Raw genomic sequence first — 21,598 nt, 5'->3', positions numbered from 1 at the left:
CAAGATGGCTGCAGTCACATGTGCAGAAGCACATCAAGTTGGAGGTTGGAGCTCACTACAGACACTGGGTCCTAGTGCCCAACATGTATGCACAGTGAGGAGACAGTGCAGGAGCTCACCACTTTCTAACAAAATAAACAAAAATATTACAGTTTGTTTAAGCAATAAAACCTACCCATGCCAGTGCTGAATATTGTAAAGCAATTATTGGAGGCTTTTTATCAACTCATTCCCACTCAAAAATGTAAGCCTGCAAATTAGGAATCCCAAATTAGAGATTTACAGAGAATATAGAAACAGGACATGTTGGAACCCTCAAAAACTAGCTACTTTTTAACATTGCTTTGATTCAGGAAATATAATTTATGGCAATGGAATGCAACTTGGTTCTCTGCAGATGTTGTGCAACTAAGGGGTATATTTACTAAAGTGCAGGTTTTTAGAAGTGGAGTTCTTGTCCATAGCAACAAAAAGATTCTACTTTTCATTTATCTAGCACCTTCTAGAGAATAATAGCTAGAATCTGATTGGTTGCTCTGGGCAAAAACGCCAGTTCTAAAAACCGTCACTTTAGTAAATATACCCCTAAATGTCTCAGACAGAGGCATGCTTGCACATGTTGTTCCACATAAGCTGGATCTTGATTTATGGTAAGATAATGCATAGATATAAATGTGTATTAAATACATCACTGTCATGGGGATAGATGATAAAGAGGAAAGAAGAGCACTTGCCGAACAGGAAGGAAATGTTGATTAATTGAGGAAACGGAGCTGATGATATAGTTATCACTAAAATATTAGTAACTATGAAATAATCTGAAGTTCAGTATAGGTCAGAGATACAGGACATGTCACCGTAGACATCTGTTTTTCCATCCTGTAACTCATCCCCCACACACCTTTTGGTATATAGAAGAGCAGAGATTTTCTCACATGCCTATTTAGCAATATTTTTTTTTTTACTAAAATAATGTGAAAACGGGTGTTTTCTCACCCTTTTCACATTATTTTAGTATCACCTAAATGGGCAATTGGAGGAGCAATCGCAAACTTCTCCTCCAAGCCTTTTTTATTTTTAGTAAGCAGATCGCATTTCTCATACTTGTAATGGAAAATTCAATCTACTCAGATTTACTAAAGTTGAATTGTAAAACAATAATGTGGAAGAGTTGCGATAACGCCACCTGGAGATGGTATTATTAGGGCTTTCCCCCATTTCACCTCCTCCAGCTCTGCTTTGCCTGCCAGAGCAAAGCCGTGATCCGGCGTCTGTGATCAGCCTTGTCACAGGCTGATCACTGTAATAAAAAAAAAAAAAAAAGTTAAAAAGGAAAACCCCCCACTTATCTGCACCTATGGACCATTGACAGGTATCTCAGTTTACAGCACACATCAGCTGACCGGGGTCACAGAATAGCTCACCCGATCACCTAGGTAAGTGGTGGGGCAGGGGGTAGCGGTAGCCGGCAGTGGCCCATGCGCAGGTACACTCTTAGGGTATTATTGAGAAAAATACCTTTGAGAATTGTGCTGAGAGGATTTGCAGGGACAGAGCTTTCTCACAAGCTCGGGGCCTGATTCAGAGCCGGACGCTATTTGCGCTCGCTCGTTCAGAAAAAGGGGCCATCTATTTAAATTGAGCGCTCGCTCTTTGCAGTCTGTTGATGCCTCTATGTCTGAGCGAGCGAGCGAACGAAACATACGCTCGCTATTTTGTAAAGACGCCCCCTGGCCGCTCGCATCCTACGTCATCTCCGCTATTTATTAGATTAATCGAGTACATCGAAAGGCGTCTGAACTGCTTGCAGTGCTTGTGGTTGGATTTTCAAGCACCTTCCCCTGTTACCACCCACAAACGCCTCATCCTGTCACACAAATTAGCAGGCACTCACTATTTTGCGAGCGTTCGATTTCCGACCGCACTGACTGGTTGGCGCATGCGCATTACGACCCATACGCATGCGCAGTTGTGCGAACATCGCTCGGAGCGAATGAGCGGCCGCTTACAAGCGGCTCTGAATCAGGCCCTCTGTCAGTACATGTGATATTTGGTACATCTTTGCGATGTATTCAAATATTGTATTGCAAATTTGAGGGATATTACCACATTCCATCCTCATCAGAGATGCTGATTGTGATAAATATGCCATTCAGGCTCCTATTTATCACAATTTACATTTGAAATGTGATTGTGATGAGAGAAAAATATCGCATGAATGTATCAAAATCTAGGTGCGGGGAGTTTGCGAGAAAGCTCTGTCCCGGCAAAAAAGCAGCAAATGCACAGTAGTTCAATAACAGAGTCTGGCAGCCCCAGCACAGGCGCAAAGTGCAGTGCACCCTTCATTGCTGGTCGGGCTGAGGATAGCATAAGAGGAGTGACAGGCTCCAGCAAACAAAGGTAAGTGAACTTTATCTTTTGTTATCTGTTAAATTACATAAGGCATATGCTGCATAGTAAATTTAAAATTAAAATAGTGTCCTGTATATCCCAGCTGGCCGTCAGTGGGGGCTGTTGTAGTGGGATGTAGTCAGGAAGCCGACGGTCGAAATGCCGACCGCCGGCTCCCTGACTGTCAAATCCCGGCAGGGGACTACTGATAGGCGTCAAAATCCTGATGCCTATCATTATCCCTACGACGGGATCCCGGCATACCGAACGAAGGTAAGCCGGGTGGCGGGAGCGGACAGCTGCGGAGGGGAGGGTTAGGTTAGGGGCTCCCGTGGAGGACTTAGGGTTAGACCTCCCCGGGAGGTTTAGGGTCAGGCTAGGGGAAGGGGGGTTAGGGTTAGGCACCCCCCCCGGGAGAGTTAGGTTTAAGGTGCGGGGAGGGGGGGTTAGGCACTGAGGGGGGAGGTAAGGCACCCCTAAAGGAGGGTTGGTGGGGGGGGGAGGGATATTTATAGTAAGAAATTCTTACCTGCCGGGATTTTGTCATGCCGGTCTTCCGGCGTCAGTATTCGAACCGCCGGTCAAACATACTGATTCCTGATGTAGTTGCCAGGTGAGGCAGGTAACTCAGGGCTCCGGGGCTGTCCTGCAGTGATGTCCCTGTACAGTGTGTCAACACCGGCTGCGGATGGCTGTAGAAACACTGCACCTGTTCTTGGAGGGCTGGATAGATAAGCTCACAAATCGAAGCTATACCAAAGAGCAGTGACCAAATGGTGCCGCTGACTTGAAGTTGGCTGCAGAGATTAGGCTGCAGCTGAGGAGAGTGCCGTGAGGCTGTAGCACTGCGTTCTTTCATGAATGAGAATGGGGGAGGGAACTAAGGGCCTGATTCAGACCCGCTCGCGAGCGCTCACAAGCGGGTCGATGGACCCCGACTGCGCATGCGCGAGACCCGTACTGCGACGGCAGCTCCATCGCAACAGGTCTCGCTACAAGACGGGGCGGCTGTCGATGTTGATTGACAGCTCGCCCCGTTTTGTAGGCGGGGAGGGGGGTGGCTGCACAAACACAGGCGTTCCCTTAGGAACGCCTGGCGTTTGTGGGCAGCCCTACTGACATCACTCGTGATGTCAGTAGTGGACTTCCTGCTATATTAGAACACGAAGTCCACTCGGGCTTGCGAGAGCTGAGACCCTACCACAAGAGTCTCCTTGCAAGCCCGATGGTCGCGATAATCGCGACCATCGCCAGGCCGCCCGCAAAAGCTGTGGGTGGTCACCCACAGCTTAGCCGAAAGAAATAAATAAATTCCCGCCCTGATTCAGAGCAAGCGCTTAGAATCAGGCCCTAAGATCTCTGCCCGGCACAATGGCAGCTCATTTCTGTGAATGGAGGGAAGCCTCTATAGCACCATCAGAAGATGGCGTTATTTTCGCTAAGCTACCTCAGAACAGATGAAATTTCCCATTACAAGTATGGAAAAATGCGATCTGCTTACTAAAAAAAAGCACATTTAAGGTCTTGGAGGAGAATTTTGTGAATTCTCCTCCAATAGCCCTTTCATACATTTAAGTGAAATGGTGTATAAACACTCTTTTTAACATTATTTTAGTAAAAATATTAATGCTAAATATGCCCCTAATACTTATGTTAGACAAATATTTGACTAATTTCATGGCATTATTTCAAGATAGTGGGTTAGTAATTCTAGGTGGTGGTGGAGAAAGTGGGTCTGATTCAGAGGTGCACACTAATGCTGTTGAAGATGGACTTCGTACAGAGACGCCCACTGGCTGTGGCTCTAATCCGCCGCTATGCGTATTAAGACGCACCATTGGTTGCATCATCGGAGTTTGCACAAGCCCTGTGGAGGCGCAGAATCTCCATCTGAACATGGCCGCCGGTATCAGTGCAAATGTGGCAAAAGACATACCCCCAACTGGCTAGCCACCCCTCTGTTACCACACAGAAACACCCAATGAAATTCCCTCTCTCTGCATCCAAATTCATTCTGCGGCTTTCAGTGGTAACCATGGGAACATATACGCACTGTTTCTCATTACTCTGGGAACATTCCTTTCCATATGCATCTTACCTATATGGTGGTTTCTCACAATGTAGAACCTCAGTCTGAAGCAATGTATCCTCCCTGGAAAGACAGCCTTCAGTCAGTATTCACTATTCATGTAGGTCACATTGTCTGGAAGATGTCTGTTTGTGTAGAAATATTAATAAGGTCATCATCATACAACAGCGGTTCAGCCAGACTCATGCCCCCTGTGCAACTTCCTTCCCTCTTCATCTCTCAGCCACACCATCTCCTCCTGCGTCGTCTTTCAGCACACCATCACCCCCCCCTGCGTCGTCTCTCAGCATACCATCATCTCCCCCCTGCGTCGTCTCTCAGCACACCATCATCTCCCTCCCTGCGTCGTCTCCGCCTTCATTCTATGTCTCTCTGTGTGTCTTCCCCCATTCATTCTGTCTCTGTGTGTCTCTTCCCCCTCTTCATTCTATGTCTCTGTTTACCTTCCCCCCTTCATTCTTTGTCTGTGTGTTTCCCCCCTCCCTCTCTCACCTTCAGTCAGGAGTGGGCGGGAACGGTAAGGACAGACAGCAGGCTGAAGCTCAGGGTCCATGGAGCGTGACGCTGGCATTATGGTCATGTTCCCAGCAGCAACCCTAATAAATTGGGCGCTGCTGCTGCAGAGCACCATGGGCCTTGGTCAGTAGTGCAATTGGGGCGGGCGGTGCGGGTACGATGCTCTGGTCAGTGGCGCCCCCCTCTGCTGGGCCTGCCACAGCACCCAGGGCACATACCCCGCTCGACCCCCCCCTGATTACGCCACTGATAGTACTGTACCTTATTGTGCTACATAACACTGTATGGAGTGCAATTATATTTCTACAAACCAGCAGAAATTTATTAGAGCATATGAGGGTGTATACTAACTGCTAATTCTGCTACATAACACTGATCCTGAGTTGAACACAATGGCGATGTTCACTGAGTTTTTGCTACTGTGTGTCTGCAGATGCATGAAGTTCCATTTAATAGGAGTATCATGGGAGTGTTGAGGGAAGGGGATTAGTGACAGCAAAGCCATCGGAGCTCATGCTCCTGCTTTGGCCAGGGCGCAGCCTACCTCTTTTTACTGGTGCACTAGGACCCAGCGGCACAGCACAGAGATGGGAACTCCGACATGCGTGGGTCAACGCTGGGTCTTTATTCTATGCCGTGCAGCTGAGGAAAAGCAGCGTGAAGAGGAACATGCAGGCTGCCAAAGAATTGGAACGGGCCTGGGAGGGGGTTGGCTCTTGAGGTGACACAGGAGGCTGTAATAACATGGAGCAGTAGGTTGGAGTGATGTGCAGGAGTAACAGGGAGCAGGAGTCTGGAAAGATACCAGGGGGAAGGAGGCTAGAGAGACACAGGGGGCAGGAGTGGCATGGGGAAGGAGGCTGGAGTGACAGGTGGTAGGAGGCTGGAATGATGGAGCTGGAGAGACACGAGGCGGGAGTGACAGGAAGGAGGCGCGAAAGATGGGGCTGGAATGACAGGAGGCATGAGTGAAAGGAAGCTGGAGAGACAGGGGCAGGAGGCTGGAAGGACACAGGGGGCACAAGTCTACTTGAACCTCTGTTGTATGATGATGACTTTGGTTATATTTATTCAAAAACAGGCATCTTCTGGCCATGTGATATACTACCCTGTCCAGGATCAATTTCTTCAGAGGTTCCTCATTGCAAAGAAACCACCATATAGGTAAGGTGTATTTTTATTTACTACACTTTTTTAAAGGGGTGCCAAAGGTACTTTTTGACCAGGGCTCTACTTGGTCTAGAACCAGCCCTGGTTACCACCCATCCGGGATTGTTCTGGAGGATTAGCAATCCCAGATGCCAACCTCTTTTGTTCCATCCCTCCTCCCTTCTGCTCAGTCCCACCACCCCCTGGCTCAGTTTCACTTCTCAAAGCTGAGGTCCTTTGGACAGCTGATCTCCTGAATTCAGGAGGAAGACTGGAGATCAGCTGTCTGATGGAACTCAGCTTTTTAGTAAACTAACAACTCTTTCCCGTGCATACAGACTTAGGGCCTGATTCAGACTTGGGAATAGAGTGAGATATCTCTCTCAACTGATCATCTTGGTGAAACCATGCTGCACTGCAGGTGGGGCAGATTTTAAATGTGCAGAGAGATTTAGATTTCGGAGAAGTGTGTCCAAACTGACATCTAAATTGTAGAGTAATAATAAAGCTGTGCAGTATTTGTGGGCTACGTGCAAAAAACAGCCAGTATTTACCCCGCATGCAAAAAAATATGAGATATGGTAAGAACTTACCCTTGTTATCTCTATTTCTACGAAGTCCATAGGGTTCCACAGGATACCTTGGGGTATAGGTGTGACGTCAGTCGCAGGGCACCAAAGAGTTAAGCTTTCAGCCTCCCAGGATGCACTGGGTCCCCCTCCTATACCCCGCCCCTGAGCCAAGGCACCTCAGTTAGTTACCAAGTCATAGGCCGGAGGAGGAGAAGGAAGAGAGAGAACAAAGATCTGGACACATACAAGAATCACATTCTCACCAGAGGGAGACGGAAAACCGGTGACCAGAGCAAAGCCCATCTGCAGCACAGGTGCGACAGGGCGGGAGTCCTGTGGAACCCTATGGACTTCGTAGAAATAGAGATAACAAGGGTAAGTTCTTACCATATCTCATATTTTCTACTTCAGGGTCCATAGGGTATGCACAGGATACCTTGGGGATGTCCCAAAGCAGTATACTTTAAGGGTGGGGACGCTCCTGTGCTGAAAGGAGAATCCGCCGCCCGAAGGAAGCATCCTGAGAGGCGAAGGTGTCAAACCTGTAATACCTCACGAAGGTATGGACAGAGGACCACGTAGCAGCCTTGCAGATCTGGACTGCAGAGGCACCACGTCGAGCTGCCCACGAAGGACCCACAGACCTAGTGGAATGAGCCTTCACAGAAGGAGGAACCGGCAGGCCTTCATGAAGATAAGCTTCAGAAATAGCCATACGGATCCAGGCTGACAAAGTTTGCTTTGAAGCAGGCCAACCCTTTTTACGGAAGCCATAGAGGACAAACAAAGCGTCCGACATCCTAAACGAAGAAGTGCGGTCAACATAAGTCCTTAAGGCCCGCACAACATCCAAAGAGGCCTCACCCACGGAAAGACCCGGTGAGTTAAAGGCCGGAACAACGATTTCCTCGTTAACATGAAACTGGGAAACAACTTTGGGAAGAAACTCGGGCCGAGTGCGGAGCACTGCCCTGTTCCCATGAAAAACCAAGAAAGGGGGTCTACAAGAAAGAGCCCCTAACTCAGAAACACATCTGGCCGAAGCAATAGCCAGAAGGAAAACAGTCTTAGCTGTTAGCCATTTAAGATCCACTGAGCCCAGTGGTTCAAACGGCGGTCCCTGGAGAGCCCTCAGGACCACAGCCAAATCCCAAGGCGCCACAGGTGGAACAAAGGGCGGCTGAATGCGGACAACACCTTGCATAAAGGTGCGCACATCCTGGATTGTAGCAATCCTACGGTGAAACCAGACAGACAGGGCCGAAACCTGTACCTTCAAAGAAGCAAGGCGAAGCCCATGATCTAGTCCCGCTTGCAGGAAGGCGAGAATCCGAGACAGACGAAACTCCCGCGGTGCATAACCTCTCGGTCGACACCACTGGAAGAACGTATGCCACACGCGATGGTATATCCTCGCGGAAGACGGTTTCCGAGCTCGCAACATGGTACGTACCACAGAGCTGGAAAACCCCCGGGACCTCAGCATGGCCGTCTCAACAGCCACGCCGTCAAAGACAGCCGAGTCAGGTCCGGGTGACGACAAGGACCCTGAGACAAGAGGTCCGGTCGTAGCGGCAACCGCAGAGGACTGTCCACGGACAGACCCTGAAGGTCTGAGAACCAGTGCCGTCTGGGCCACGCGGGAGCTATCAACAGGAGCGTCCCTCCTTCCTGTTTGAATTTCCGGATTACCCGTGGAAGAAGGGAGACCGGAGGGAACAGATATGCGAACCGGAACGTCCACCGGACGGACAGAGCATCCACCAGAGACGCCCCTTCGTCTCTTGTGCGAGACCCGTACACTGGCAACTTGTTGTTGTGCCGGGACATCATGAGGTCGATCTCTGGAATACCCCATCTGTCCACCAGTAGTTGAAAAACGTCCGGGTGCAGGGACCATTCCCCCGGATGAACGTCCTGGCGACTTAGAAAGTCCGCCTCCCAATTGAGCACTCCCGGGATGAAGACCGCTGATATGGCCGGAAGATTGCGCTCCGCCCAAACCAGGATCCGAGACACCTCTACGAGAGCCGCCCGGCTTCGGGTTCCTCCTTGCCTGTTTATGTAGGCCAAGGTGGTAGCGTTGTCCGACTGGACCTGTACCGGGTGACCCTGGAGAAACCGATGTGCCTGCTGGAGAGCATTGAAGACCGCACGGAGTTCCAAGATATTGATTGGAAGCTCCGCTTCTGTCGGAGTCCACCTGCCCTGGAACAGATGTGGACCCGAAACTGCTCCCCAGCCCCGAAGACTGGCGTCCGTAGTCAACAGGACCCAATTTGGAATCCAGAACGGACGTCCCTCGCTGAGGTGGGTCGTCTGTAACCACCAAGCAAGGGACAGGCGAACCTCCGGGGTGAACACAATCGTCTGGGACTGCAGAGACTGAGGCAGCCCGTTCCAATTTGACAGGATCAGGTGCTGCAGAGGTCTGGAGTGAAACTGGGCATATTCCACCATGTCGAACACCGACACCATGGAGCCCAGTAACCTCATCGCCGAGTGTAGAGACACCTGGCGGCTGTGCAGACAACTGCGCACCCTTGACTACAAAGCAGAGATCTTTTCCTCCGTCACGAAGATCTTTTGCTGTCCCGAGTCCAATAAGGCTCCAAGATGCAGAATCCTCCGAGACGGGATTAGAGTGGACTTCTGCCAGTTGATTAGCCAGCCGTGCCATTGCAGCAGGGCAATGGTCAGGTCTAAGTTTCGTAACAGGAGCTCTGGAGATCCCGCCACCAATAACAGGTCGTCCAAGTACGGCAACATGCGGACTCCCTGCAGCCGCAGAGAAGCCGCCATGACCGCCATCACCTTGGTGAAGACACGTGGTGCTGTCGCCAGGCCAAAAGGTAACGCCCGAAACTGGAAGTGGTCGCTGCGGATTGCAAACCTGAGGAACTGTTGATGGCGCAAAAGAATAGGGACATGCAGGTAAGCGTCCTGTATGTCCAATGACACCATGTAGTCCCCCGGTTCCAGCGCCAGAATGATGGACCGTAGGGTCTCCATCCGAAACTTCGGTACCCGCAAAGACTTGTTGAGTGCTTTGAGGTTGAGAATCGGACGATACGACCCATTGGGTTTCTGTACCAAAAAAAGATTTGAATAGAAACCCTGGCCCCTCTGGGAGAATGGAACAGGCACTATAACTCCAGCCTGGAGCATAGTGTGCAATACCTTCCGCAGCTCCGTAGCCTTGTTCCGGTCTGATGGTAGACCCGTGGTGAAGAATCGAGCCGGGGGTCTGTGCCGGAAGGAGAGGGCGTACCCGTGGGAGACCACCTCCAGAACCCAAGTGTCTGTCGTAGTGACCGACCAACACTGGGCGAACTGCAGCAGGCGGCCTCCCACCCTGGGATCCCCCAAAGGGAGGCCCGGACCGTCAGGCCGCAGGTTTGTCATCTGGCTTGGGGGCCGGACGTCTGGTACTCCATGCCTGCTTCCGGGGCTTGACCGATTTCCTAGGGCCAGCCTGACGAGGAAACGACTGTGGTTTGGGCCTGCCCTGGGCCCTAGATGACCGAAAGGACGATGGTCCAGAACCAGAAGGAGCAGCGGCCGACGGGAGACAAGCCGATTTGGCTGCCGCCAGCGTGGCCACAATCTTATCCAGATCCGGACCGAAGAGAACTTCTCCGGTAAACGGCAAGGCTTCCAGACCCTTCTTGGAATCTGCGTCCGCCTTCCAGGATCGCAGCCACAAGGTGCGACGAGCAGCTACCGCTGCTGAAGAAATTCTAGACACCAGAGTACTAATGTCTAGAGCCGCCTCGTTGATGTAAGTGGCCGAATCACGGAGATTGCCAATCAACTCCGCCTGTTCGGCCGGACAGTCGGAATCAAAAGAAGCCTCTAATGAATCCGCCCAGCGCTCCATCGCTCTGGCAACCCAGCAAATGGCCATAGCCGGCCGTGCTGCCCCCCCCGCAAGGGAATAAGCGGACTTCAGGCAGATTTCCACCTTGCGGTCCGTAGCATCCTTAAGGGAGGACATGGATGGCATCGGCAATGTGGCACTACGGACAAGACGGGTCACGTGAGAATCCACCTGTGGAGGGGATTCCCACTTAGCAAAATAATTATCCGCGAACGGATAAGCCACCGCCAGGCGTCTCTGCGGCTGGTATCTTTTGTCAGGCTGTTTCCACGCCTCCTCTAAATGGTCCACCAACTGACCCGAAAGAGGAAAGACTGTGGCATCGCCCTTCACATCTTTGAAAAAGGCATATTTAGACTTAGCCGCTGGGGGAACTTCGTCCTCAATCACCAAGGCTGTGCGGACCGGCCGAATAAGTCCAGGAATATATACTTTGGACTTAGCATCAGCGTCCTTAGTATGGAGAGGTTCCTGATCGTAAGGATCCAGAATCTCCCCATCATCAGACGTCCCTTCGTCATCCTCATAAGGAGCGGACAGAGACGCCACCGGCCGTTTATGAGGCCGCATCACAGACTCCCCTTGCAATACATCTGACAAGTGCTGTACAGAACTCGTCAGGGAGTTAACCCACGCTGGCTCCTGAGAAACCGGGAGCGGGGAAATAGGGAGACTGTGGGGTACCACCAATTGTCGTGGGAAACCCTGCATGGGTGACGACACCACAGACTGCTGGGACAAACCCATCAGAGTAAACGTGGGCTGCAGAGCTAACTGGCCCACTAAAGCTGTTAGCGCCTGAGCGAAACAAGCCCAGGGCGGCTCCTGTACCGGTGCTGTAACCGTAAGAGGCCGCGCCATGGACAAACACTGCCGGCAAAGGCCCTCCGTGCTACCCTCCCCCTCCGCTAACGGTACTTTACACGTGGTACACTGTAGCCGGAGGGGAAAATCACTTTCAGACATGATGGCGCCCCGTATGTGACCCCTCTCACCAATTATATATTAAATAGGCGAGAGACCACCCTGCAGCACCACACCGCAAGGGCTTAGCAGAAAGAACAGGGACAGTAATAAAGCTGACAGTTTAGAGAAGAAAAGTTACAGGCAGCGCTAGCACAGTCACATACAATGCAAAGAAAATCAATTCCTGCACTAACAGTGCTGATCACTCAACTACACAGACACAGGGCCTGGTAGGACACAGCGCTGCATACACAGACCTGACCACAGCGGAGGAGAGGTATGCGGGGGGACCCAGACCACGATGCTTCCGTCCAGTGCTTCCAGCAGCGTTCACCATGCGTTGGAGAAGATGGCCGCCGAGGAGCAGAGAGGAGGCTGGCCTGGGGGAGGAGCGCTGACACAGGGCCAGTCAGCACAGTGCAGAGAGGGCTGTGTGCAGCGGGGGAGGCGCCGGCTGTGAGACAGGGAAGGCGCGCTCCCCTGGCATGCATTTAACCCCTGGGACGCCACAGCGCTACCGCTCTGCTGCGGTCCGCTGTCCCAGGGGGTAGTGGAAGCGCAGGTTGGTCGCCTGGCTCCACGCTGCAGCCAGTCCCCAGGGAGCCCCCTGCCTGGGGACTTAGGACCATGTGATCAGCGGGGACCCACCGCGGGACCCCGCTGCTTACCTCTGTCCCCCTTGAATCCGGCCATGGTCCGGAACATCTGGGGTCACCGCTAGCTGTGACCCCAGATGCCCACCAGCATCCCCGGATCAGTACCGGCGTTCTGGTACCGGCGGGGTGTAGGGAAGACAGCATGGACGTCAGGACTGACTGTCCATGCTGTTCATCCAGATGTGCAGCCACAGCTGCATGAAGAAAAAGCTTCAGGGGCTCTTCTAGCCCCCACTCCAACAGGTGCACCCGACTCCGGCCGGGCACCAAACTAAACTGAGGTGCCTTGGCTCGGGGGCGGGGTATAGGAGGGGGACCCAGTGCATCCTGGGAGGCTGAAGGCTTAACTCTTTGGTGCCCTGCGACTGACGTCACACCTATACCCCAAGGTATCCTGTGGATACCCTATGGACCCTGAAGTAGAAAATTTATGTATTTAAACCCCTTGCATTGTAATATGGTTTGTTCAGGTTCACAGTTAAGTGCTATGTCTCTCTCTATTCCCAACTCTGAATCAAGCCCTTAGGCCCGTATTCAATTTGAGTCGAAAAGCCGAAGACGGCAAAAAAGTTTAGCCGATGACGTCATTTCACCAGGCGGAAAAGTATCGCCGTATACAATTTGAAAGACTTTCCGCCTAGGCGGAAAGTCAATGCAATGTAATAGGCGGAAAAGTTTCGTCTATGAATAGCAGGCGGAAAAAAGTGCAGAATTGGGGTTTTGGGGTGCAACATTGCGGGAACTCCTGTGCAGCCTTCAGACAGTCCCCCAAAGGTAAACTGTGTCAACATTTAAAGAAAAAAACACTTAAGAACACCCCAAAAAAATCACTTTCATTTTGGGGGCGAAAAAAAAAAATGTTGGGGGACAAAGTTAAAAACTAGCGAATTAGACTCTAGGGGGGTCCCCAAGTATGCCCCATGTGTTTTTTTCCTTGCAGGGGCTTGCGGCAGGTGGATTTTTCATGATTTTTTAAACTTAACTTTAGCAACTTTAAAATATGCTGGCCCCCATTTTCAAGTACCCAAAATCTGCTGGGATAAGTTATTCTCTGCAAAAAATACTCCTGAATACTATTCTGCACCACTTATACAAAAATGATATTTAGCAGCTATTGAGCACGTTTAAAAACAACAAATACCTTCAGCAAGCCAAATCAGGGGTAACCATAGCTAACCCCCATGTCAGAGCATCTTTTGGGGGGTGTCAGGCTGATTTCCCCAAATCTGACAGGACTTTCCTCTTGTTTAAGTTTCCCCGGATTTGTCGCGTAGTTTCAAATTGAATACGGGGATACGCGCGCGATACTTTTCCACCTGCAAAACACGCGATGTAGGCGAAAAGTCCGGGAGGCGGAAAAGTATCGCGGGTCCGCTCAAAGTGAATACTGGCCTTAGGCTTGAGCCGTTAAGGCTTATAACGGAGAACAGTCATTTTTGTTGTTATTGTTTCCCCTAATGTTCATTTTTATTTCTGTTTACTTTGCCACAACATCCTGGACATGCCCTCTCCCTGCAGTCCCGATAACAGGGGGATACAAGGGGGGACAGTTGTACTTGGTCCAGAGTTTTGAAGGGGCTCGGCTCCTCAGGAATCTCAGGTGCCCACTTCATGTGTCCCCCTTGCCTCTGCTGCCACTGCTGTATTCAGCAGGACACAGCCACAGGCAGAGAAAGGGGGGCCAGCAGCCCAGCACAATAAAGTTTTTATTTTGCCAACATAGTGTGCATGGTGTCATGACAATGTGCCACTTGATCAGAGATGAACTAGGCCCAAGCCACCAGGGCAAAGGAACAGCAGGCAGCAGGTAAGTGTTGGCTGGGCTTGAGAGACATGGATCGGCATTGGTTGGGGGGGCTGGACATGAAGTGGCAGGGATGTAGCTGAAGACACAGGGGATGGGTGCAAAGTGGTGAAAGTTTTCATGGTGCGACTGATAGTGGCAGCAAGCAGTATTACAGTGTCTAAAGGCATTCAAAGTGGGTGTGACTACACTAAAAGTTGCTAAAGTGGTCGCAGCAGCATATGACTCTAGATCAGCTGCACTCTGTGGTGTGCATTTAATATTTCTAGCCCTAAAAAGTTGCATTATTTACTATAGTAGATCGCAAAAGATTTTAGTAGAACACCAGGTCCAAACATCTGGCCATCCCTGCCATAGGATAGCAATAATCAAATCAATGCATTGTATGAAATAGTTGATTTTCATACTTACAGTATATGGAGCTCGGGCACCATCTGGTGTTTCGATGAAAAACTGCATGCAGAACAATATCCTCTGGTTTAGTTTCTAGGCAGCTGAATCCGAAAGTGCTGTGTCAGTGTCAGGTGAATTCCTTTTGTTACAATTGTCAGTCCTTCTCTCCATCCTCTGCATGTGTGTTACAACTGTCAGTCCTCCCCATTATGCTCTGCCCATATGTTGAGATGCAGATGAAGCGTGGTCAAAGAGAAAACCAACTGTAAGACATCGCAGAACTTTTGGAAATACGCCTATGTGCATACAGTATACCAAACTAGATTCAAAGTCAGTTAAGTGCATCATGATTGGATTTTGCCATGAGCGCAAAGGTTACAGATTGTGGAATCCAAGAACCAGTAAGATTGTTAAGTCACAAGATTTTGTGTTTAAAGAAACAACACAAATTCAAGAAAAGTTGGAAGCTTATATGCAGAGCAAGTATGTGTCACTGGACATGCCAGCAACTGACAATATATCTGAACCAGAGACTCAGCGTGAAAGTTCAACCACAGAAAAGGTCTTCAGAAAGATCAAATATAAACAAACCACCAAACAGGTATGGTGAAGAATTTGGAAACATTGCAGTCAGTGAGCCTCAAGATATCCAGAAGCCAAAACTAAAGTCTGATTGGTGTGAATGGAAATCTAAGATGGATAAAGAGACTTTGCAAGGTTTAGAAGCAACAACTGTGAAAAGCATCAAGATAGTTACAGCTGTTCCAAGTTCATGAGTCGAGAGACTGTTGTTATGGCTCATGCTGTCAGTAAAGGAACTTTCACTAATCCAGCTTTAAACGAAGGCAAAGTTGAAGTCATGTGATGTGTTGATGCCTTTTCATGTTCAACCCAACTTATTTCACATGTCGCTACCGAAAAGCTGAAATTAAATGTTTGTGTAACATGGAGAAGCTTGTAGCAAAGGGGAGAGGGTGGGAGTGGGGGGAGGTTGGAAATCAGTGCACTCCTGCACTGTCTCCTAACTGTGCTTATTGGGCACTAAGACCCAGAGTCTCCAGGGAGGTCCGACCTCCAACTTGATGTGCTACTGCACATGTGACTGTAGCGTAACTGTGTGCATAGCTCTGCAATATCAACACCTGCACACACATAATCTCCAGCAGAGAACCAGGGAGCAGTGATTTACACTATGACTTGTATTCTTAACATTCGTAACATTAAGCACTTCATTTATCAATAATACAAAATACAAGCGGCATATTTTGTTTAGTATCACTGTGATACTTATGTTGCCGGTATTTAAGATTAGTTACTTGTCTAGCGAGGTCCAGTGGTGTCCACTTCCTAGGTGGTGTCTTCTGCTGAGTTACCGGCAACTTATTACTGCGACGATGGTTTGCTGAACAATGTCTACGCATGACGTATATCTTCGCATGCGTATTGTGCTTCAACGTAGCATCTATAAAAGTTGTAAACTGTACAGTCACAAACAGTGATAAGATAAGCATATTGCTGTTTTGTAAATAACCCCTTTAGTGAGTGCTAAAGGGGTTATGACTCATGGAGTCCTCAATGTATAAGATTCTGGAAGATCCTGGTAACAATCAGGGATCTGGTGTATAGGTTTATGCTGGGTGCAACATAACTATTTGTAAAATGCAGTGTGCACATTTTGGTGCACTTAGTATTTTCATTATAATGTGCATATTTTGATACTCCCCTTAACAAGCATGAAGTAAGCCTTTCTATATTTCCAAACAGTACCTCAACATTCTAGGGGTAAATTTTCTAAAGTAAGAGTTTTTAGAAGTGGAGATGTTGCCCATAGCAAAGAATCATATTCCAGCTATTATATTCTAGAAGGTGCTAGTTAAATGTTAAGTAGAATCTGATTGGTTGCTATGGGCAACATCTCCACTTCTAAAAACTCACACTTTAGTAAATATACCCCTAGGATCCGGAAAGCTAGACATCAGGTAGTGAAATCTGCAGGAACAGGTAGGAGAGACCAGGACATTCTGCCAATTGTCACGATGCTGACGGGGTAGACCTGATGTTAGGAGGCTGGCCCGTTCAGCCAGGAATCTGTCCTTATCACTAGGACAATTCGGCGTTATGTCCCACTGCACACTGCTCTTCTCGTGAAGGTCTAGCTGGGTGCACCTAGCAGTAGTGCACACAACATTGCCCATGGATTTCAAGTGGATGCGAAACGGTCGGACACTGGATAAAAGGTATGCTCTGAGTCAGTTTTTTGGGGATCAAATTGAATTTCAGTGCTGCACCACTTTCCTTGCTGTGCACCACAGCTATCAGTAGATACTGTACAGTACAACCTAGGTTTAATTTTTCCTTTAAGTTTTTTTTTATTATTATTATTATTATTTGAACTACAACACATGTATTGTCTATTGTTATTGTAAGCCTTTTATTATTTCCATTTTGTAACTAAGCATTGTACTTATTTTTGTAAATAAAGTATTTATTTTACTAGACTATTTCAAATACTGTATTCTATACAACCTTATACTTTGAAGAAGCTTTGATTGTTTAGGCTACCCATAACTATTATTGATATTGCTAGAAGTATTGTAAGACTATATACCTAGCGTTCCCGCTAGGCTGTTTTAGCGGGGCGCGGCTCCCTGCCCTCCTTCTGGAGGGCAAAAAGCACCCTGCCCTCCAGGAGGAGGGCAAAAAGCGCCCTGCCCTAACAGCCTGCGGGAGCCGTTCTCACCCGCGGGACGAGGTGTCCCGCGGGTGGAGAATCATGCGGTGTCCCGGTCACCGCCGGAGAATAGACGCCGGGCGCATGCGCCCGGCATCTATTCTCCCTTTCTGCAGCGCTTGGGGGCTGCCCGGCATGTCCGTAAGCGCCGGGCACGCCCCCAAGTATGACGAAAAGGGGACGCGTCTTATAGACACGCCCCCTTTTCATAACCATGCCCCCTTTTCCCTCTCTAGCTCCGGCGCCCTGCCTGCCGCCGGAGCTAGAGGGAACACTATATACCTGAGGGCTAGTTGTGTCGCAGAGTTGCACCATTGCATTTAATGGGCTAACACCATCTGCTACACTTTGCAGATCTTATAACATACCATCCTCATAGAAAACTATGGAAACGGCTGCTGCGTGGGCTGGCGACCGGAAAACAGGAGGAATTTCTGATATCTCCTGCTTACTCTGTTATTACATTTTAGGAATACCTAATTCTGGGCCTGATTCAGACCCGCTCGCGAGCGCTGAGCGCTCGCAAGCGGGTCGATGGTGCCCTAATGCGCATGCGCATGACAGAGGGAGCTTCGTCGTGCGCATGCGCGAGACCCGCATAGTGACAGCCAAGCTGTCGCTATGGGTCTCGCACCAAAGGGGGCGTGCTGTCGATGGTGATTGACAGCACGCCCCCTTTGGTGGGCGTGCCGAGGGTGTTGCTGCCCAGACGGAGGCGTTCCCATGGGAACGCCTACCGTCTGGGGCCGGCCTCACTGACATCACAAGTGATGTCAGTGGGAGTGCTTTTGGCTCTGATAGAGCCAAAAGCACTCCAGGGGCTGCGGCAGACGAGACCCTACCACAAGGATCTCGTCACAAGCCCGATGGTCGCGATGGTCTTGACCACCGCGACCATCTTTTTGGCCGCTCGCTATAGCTGTGGGTGGTCACCCACAGCTATGCGAGCGGCCGGGAGGCCGCTCCATTTTTAGGTAGGAGAGCCCTGATTCAGAGCGAGCGCTCTGGTCAGAGCGTCCGGCTCTGAATCAGGCCCTCTGTTCTTAAACATGCAGAAATAGAAGTTTCTGTATATTTTAATTACAGAATTGCTTAATAAATAGTCCCACTAGAGCAGGGCCATAGCTAGTGGCGTATGAGCGGTGCCTCACACCCTGCAGACAGAATTGCTGCAGCAGTGCAGCCTGGAGTGCCTTTGGACACTGAAGATTAGCACACTGCAGCGCAGCTCTTACAGCCCCCTCAGAGCATCCTAAGGATGTTCTGGGCAGTGCTGTAATTCCCAGAGCTGCTGACCTACCCCCTCCACTTGACATCATGGGCCCAGGGGGCATGGCCAGCAAAGGGAGCAGAAAAGACCTGTTACAGCGCTATTCTAAAGTGGTGCCCTAATGAAGGGATGAACAGGGAAGCCTGGCAACCACTTCTGATATCAAACAATGCGATAAACCATTTGATTGTCGATGCTTAAACAGTGGGCATGCGTAGAAGCAATCAGAGCTTTATGCACATTAGCTGGGCTGTGGTCATTACTTCCGGGTGTTCCAAGCTGAAAAAAAGCAACCATTAAATACCAACAATTCGATGGAACAAATATTTCCATTGGATTGTAAACACTGATTGTTGCTAACCATCGGTTATCGATGTCTATCTCTACCCTTGTGTTCTCTACATGCCGGTTATCATATTAGGAATAAATTAAACCTATTTGAAACAAATTAGCCATTTAAAAAAAAAAAAAAAAACAGTGGCGGAGTTTACCTAAGGGCTGAGAGGCTGCAGCCCCCCCAGTAAAATCCTCCATATCAGTAAGCCAAGTGTAGTCCGTGACAGCAGTGGCTACACTGTGACTGGAGGTGGCTTCCTATTGGAAGCTCCAACTGCCAGTCACATACAGGACAAGCAGCCCCAGGGGGAGGTGTCTCCTCCCCCTGGGACTGCCAGAAAGCGGCTTCCAGTGGAAGCTGCTGCTTTGCCTTTCGGGCAGCCCTACAGGGTTTCTCGGGGCTGCTACCAATGCAGACCCGAGAAGCTGATCTAGTATTATGCGCATGCGCTGCACTACCAACGCTCATGCGCATGTCACGGTGCCTGACATTCATTGTGCAGGCGCCGGGACCAGAAGCAGCGGCAGCCCCCCTCAGGTAAGAGGGAAGGAGCCGCTGCTGCAAACAAACACTTTTATGGTAAACATTTACACACATTAGGAGTAAAAACATATACTTTAGCGTTACACTGTCAAAATATTGGTCAATTGTTAGCAAACTGTGTGCCCTGGGCACTTGCAGGGGTACCACAGGTTGGTGGTTCAGTACCAATTCAAATTATTTAAGGTCAATGTGATAGTCAAAACCAGTGCTTGTGATTGGTAGTTGAAAATACATGGACAAACAGCTGTGCAACCCTGTCCACCACCACACAACCCAAGACCTACAATGCTGTTAAGATGGCCTTGCATTTACCATCATAAAGGGGCTACGTGATGTACACTATTTACATGGTGCGATATGCACCATGAGACGCGATGGGGGATCTGACGTCCGACATATCGAGCGGTCCCCACACACTGTGCGATCGGGTGGCTGACCGCACGATATACCGGCTCCACCCGCATAGCGCTGCATGGGATCGCACATCGCATCCTCAGATCGACTGAACCTACAGTAAGTTCTGGGGGTGCGTTCTGGACCTGATTCAGACCCGACGCTAGATGCATTTTTGCACCCATCCTATGCAAAATTGGCTAAGTGACGGCATGGCAAGGCATAAGCATGCCCACTATGTCTTGGCGTGTGATCACTCTGTGTATGCAGACGCCCACCAGCATGTCTTAAGACGCCCACTAGCGCACGTCATCTCCAGAAAGTGTATGCAAGCATCGATACATCTGGTACCATCAGAAGCGAAAGAAGCACTTAAGGTTGACTATACCCTACCTCAAGCACTGCGATCACTTGAGTGTAAAAAACAGCCAGGTGACGTGTACAATGACTCTTCCATTTAATTAAGCACGCCTCTGAAACGTTGTTGAAACGCTCAGGCAAGCATGTGTTCGCACCTTCACTTCCCCGTTTCTAGTGGCCTGCCCCTGTTACCATCTACAAACGCCTTCTCCTGTTACTCACTCTGCTGGGCAGTCCATGCGCAACGAGCGAACGCTTCCCGATCTCTAGCACTGGTTAGCGCACGTGCACTGTGATGCCTACGCATGTGTAGAAAGTGAACATCAGCCAGCTACAAACAAATGCATCCTAGTGACCGGGTCTGAATCAGGTCCTCTGTCTGATATCAGGCCAATACACGGAACGATAGAGCAGCCAAATCATGCCAAAACCGTTGGATCGGCTCCTTTATCGCCCTTTGTATGGGCTCCCAACTCACGATCCGTAAAGCCGGCCATACACGGTATGTGCGATCCCATGCAGCGCTATGCGGGTGGGGTAGCCGGCATATCGGGCGGTCGGCCACTCGATCGCACCGTGTGTGGGGACTGCCCGATATGTCGGACGTCGGATCCCCCGTCACATCGTACGGTGCATATCGCACCATGTATGTCCGGCTTGAGGCAGCCCATACATGGTGCGATATATCAGCCGATCCATCGGATTGGTACGATTTGGCTGCTATATTGCACCGTGTATGGGCATGATATCGGACAGAGGCCCTGATTTAGAGCCGGACGATCTGACAGAGCGCTCGCTCTGAATCAGGGCCGTCCTTCCTGATTTTAGAGCGGCCTCCTGGCCGCTCGCATAGCTGTGGGTGACCACCCACAGCTATAGCGAGCGGCCAAAAAGATGGTCGCGATGGTCAAGACCATCGCGACGGGCTTGTGACGAGACCCTTGTGGTAGGGTCTCGTCTGCCGCAGCCCCTGGAGTGCTTTTGGCTCTATCAGTGGGGCCGGCCCCAGACGGTAGGCGTTCCCATGGGAATGCCTCCGTCTGGGCAGCCACGCCCCCGACACACCCGGCAAAGGGGGCGTGCTGTCCCTCGACAGCACGCCCCCTTTGTAGCTAGACCCATAGCGACGGCTTGCCCGTCGCTATCCGGGTCTCGCGCATGCGCACGATGGAGCCAGGTGCGTTGTGCGCATGCGCACTGGCCCAACATCAACCCGCTTGCGAGCGGGTCTGAATCAGGCCCAGAGCGCGCACTCGTGGAGTTGTACATCGCACCACCAGATCTTACTGCAGGTTCAGTCGATCGAGGGATGCGATGTGCGATCCATGCAGCGCTATGCGGGTGGGGGAAGGGGGAGCTGGCATACTGGAACGGTCGGCCACCTGATCACACTGTGGGCCTGATTCAGAGCCGGACGCTCTGACCAGAGCGCTCGCTCTGAATCAGGGCTCTCCTACATGAAAATGGAGCGGCCTCTTGGACGCTCGCATAGCTGTGTGTGACCACCCACAGCTATAGCGAGCGTCCATGATGATGGTCGTGATG

Source organism: Taudactylus pleione, unplaced genomic scaffold (genome assembly GCF_031769625.1).
Source record: "Taudactylus pleione unplaced genomic scaffold, aTauple2 ptg000069l, whole genome shotgun sequence".
Classification (NCBI taxonomy): Eukaryota; Metazoa; Chordata; class Amphibia; order Anura; family Myobatrachidae; genus Taudactylus; species Taudactylus pleione.
This window is presented reverse-complemented; position numbering follows the sequence as displayed.